This window comes from Pteropus medius, unplaced genomic scaffold (assembly GCF_902729225.1).
Source record: "Pteropus medius unplaced genomic scaffold, Ma_sr-lr_union100, whole genome shotgun sequence".
Lineage (NCBI taxonomy): Eukaryota > Metazoa > Chordata > Mammalia > Chiroptera > Pteropodidae > Pteropus > Pteropus medius.
This window is the reverse complement of record NW_024340698.1, coordinates 521,607-525,425: the sequence shown is the minus strand read 5'-3', so window position 1 is coordinate 525,425 and position 3,819 is coordinate 521,607.

Sequence of the window (3,819 nt, the reverse complement as noted above, 5' to 3'; positions counted from 1 at the left end):
CTTTTTCTCTTTATTTCCTCAAGAGGAAGTCTGGCAATGGGATCAATGTAGGCTTTACAGTCTAATCCCAGTTAGAACCCATATTCAACCACTTGCAAACAATGGTTTATCTATCCTGGAATAAAAATGCTCAACTCTCAGAATGGATAGGTATATTTCAGGACATAACAACTGTTAAATTCTTAGGGAATAATTAGATCACAATAAATGGTACTGATAATAATGTTAATGCTTATGCTAATAAAAATACTATGACCTTTAAAGTCAGTAGCAATTACATATATGCAGGCATTATGCTAGCTGCTTTACATACACTAATGAATTTAATATTAACATTTCAAAGGTAAGAAAACTGAGGCTTGTAGAGATTAATTTGCTAGAAGTCATAAATCTAGTGGGTCACAGAGCTGAGGCTTAATCTCAAAACTATGTGGCACCAGATTCCATACATTTAATCAATCTCTGGTATAATCACAATAGCAGGTATATGCCTTCTTTCTTTTTTAATTTCACATTTTGTTCTTTTCCTCATATAGCTGATCTGGGTGCTTCTCCTCAGAAGATAGAAATGATGCTTACCATTTTGCAGCTTTGATTAGTACTACTAGTAAAACTTAGCTGCATGAGTTTATTTGTACAATCATGCATGACACTTTAAATGTGAATTTCAAAATAACCTGCCAGTTTGACTATTTTGAAAAAAAATTGATTACACTTACAGTTGGCAATAGGAATGAAAATTTGCAGGAATATTTAATTTTATATTACTCTCCAGCAAGAGTTACTAAAGCCTCTTCACGCTTTCTCATAACTAATACATTTCTGGAAAAGGAGGAAAGATTATTTTATCTTTTTACCAGTTGGAAATATCTAATTTTGATTTTAATAGCACAGGTATCATGCTATAGAAAGAAGTGTTCTACCAGTGTTTTGATTTTTTCTTATTTTTTCTTAAGATTCACTGCCAGTCAATCACCTGTTATAATACTTGAAGCAATAGTAGCCCAAGCAATCTTTTTAGGACTCTTTACCCAGGTTAGGTTTTTGCATTCCTACATTCTTTTGAAAACTATTTCTTGAGAACTTACTGAGAATCTAGTACTGCACTATGTTATCCCACTGTTGTGCATATTAAACTGTCTAAGAGACACACTCGGCTCTGCTAGTCAGACTGGTTACGGGTCCAGTGCAAAGCTTTGTAATGAAGCCAGCTTGTAAGTTTTAAGTGATTGTGAAAAACTCTTTCAGTCATATCTCATCCATCCTAGAAGCTTTTTTTTTATAGCACAGGGGTATAGAATTCTCCCCTATCCTCCTTCAAGAAGGGGAGAGGACATATATTTAATTTCTTGCTGATATTTCTGCCTAGAAGACCCATACTGCTGCACTTTCTGCCTAGAAAGATTTTATTCAACCTCAGTTTGCCATGTTAATTCATTTAATTTAATTCTTTAGAAAATTCTAAAAGGGACAGATGCTATTATTATCACCAATTTACTGATAAGAAAACTGAAGATCAGAGAAGTTATGTGATTTGCCCAAGATCACACAGCCAAGTGGCAGATCTGGGATTTTGAACCACGATTTTTTTATGCTTCTTTCCTCAATGTCTGGTAGCCTCCCATGATACCAGTCCCTTTGGAATTCCTATCACACTTGAGTTACCCCCTTTATTGGGTACCTTTTATTTCCAACTTGTGTTACGATGATACATATTTGTGCATTGTCTTTCAATTGAGTTTCATCTCATTGAGAGTAAACAGCAGATCTTACTCATTTCTCTAGTCTCCATAGTGTTGACCAGAGGGCCTGGCATTGTATAGGATATGAAGAAATTGAATAATACTTAGAAATTTTATTTTTTAAAATTATTTTCTCTCAGCTTTTTCCTCCATGAAATAAATTGATATTCAGAACCAAGTCTTCAATGAATATCTCTTTTTTAACAGCTTTTAAGTGTCAATGTTCCCATCAGAATGAAGGAAAATAAGTGACATACATGTGATAGTAAAGGATGATCAGATATTATATGGCTATTCAACAAATGCTGTGGTTCAAAGAGCTCATTAATAATCCCTTTACATTGACTACCTGGAGGTTTTATACACATTTCGCCCTTGTGCTGCCCTGTGAGTTGGATAGGATATTTCCATAGGACAGATGCAGAAATTGAGGCTTGAAGAGGTTAACTAACTTGATTACATAGCTAGTATGTAGTGGAGCAGGGACTACTATCCAGGTCTTAACTCCCTACCCATATTGTCTTTTAAAAGAATCATTTCATCTAGTGACTCAAGCTGGGATTATGGAAGTCTTTCTCATCTCTCACTCTCCTATACTTCCTAAACATCTTCAACAGCTATTTCATTTTTTAACTTACCACCAGCCTTGTCTAGATGATCATGGATTTATACAGCAGCCTCCAATTATTGGTTTTTCTGCTTCTGGTCTTCCTCTCTAACCTATTCTTTGTGAAATCTTAAATCAGACAAATCACTTACCTGTTTAAAACCCTTAAATGGCTTGATAACTCCTGAGCTCGTACTGAAGACCCCTGTCAACCTCATTTAGTTCCATTCTTTTCCTCCTTTATAATTTCCTACCACTATACCCCCAAGATGAAACTAAATTCAGTTGCTCTCTTATTTTTGGACCATTCCATTTGATGTTCTCTTTGACTTTATGGAAATTCTATGTTCTCCCACCTCCTTTCCATCTGGTTTGCATCTATTCATTCTTTAAGCCATTAAGCAGATATTACCTGTTCCTAGTAGACTTCTCCAATGTTCCGAATTCACTACAAGGACTCTTTAGCTTTGGTGCAATATAGCCTCTCACTCTCATCCTTGTAGCATTTATCACACCGCAATGTAATTATATATTGTATGTTCTATTAGGTTGTAGCTGTATTCAAATAAGCAGAACCAGGTGACACAGTTCTTTTTTAAGTTTTCTTGAAGAACTGAAAGATGTATGGCTAGAGCATTACTATGAGAGTCAAAGGGAGAACACTTGCACTTGAGCTATCTAAGGATAAGCTGTGGGTCTGACCTCTACTCTAAGCTAGGTCATGCTTGACTTATACTTGTAGTATTAGAGAATTGACTGTTGAATATTTTTGAGTAACAGTGGATGGATGCAACTAGAGAAGAATTCATGTAATTTCTTCTTTAAAATATTGACTCTAAATTGGAATAAAAGCAATTAATGGAAAAATAGGACTGGTCTTTATTTAACAAAAATATTAGCATGTCTCCTAGCCATAACTTTTCTTAAATACCACACAAAACATATTAAGAATTTATTATTTGAGTGCTGTTTTCAGAATTCAGAATTATAACATCAACATTCATGACCATTGTGATAGTGTAAATATACAATATTTGATACAAGAAGTTAAATTGTCACCATGCTGTATAGGAACTGCTGTTTCAAGTTCAATACTTAGCATAATGTGTGACATACAGTATTCTCCTATTAAATCTTTAAATAAATTAATGTTTTCACATATATTAAGCTGCTTGATTTTCAACACAGCCTTGGCTTTCGGGGATGACATTTTCCAGATTCAAAACATATAAACAAACACACAAAAAAACAACAAAGAAACAGTAAACACAACACTTACAGATGTAACAAAATGCAGAAAATTCCACTTATCAGAATACCTTTCAGGGGAATAATCCTTGGTGGGCTCCCTGGAAGCATGCTTGATTAATTAGAACTGGCCATAAAATTTCCTTCAGAGATTGGGGCTTGTTATAGTCAAGACTTTCTTTCTTTTTTTTTTTTTGTATACAGACTTAAGCACAGAGCTGA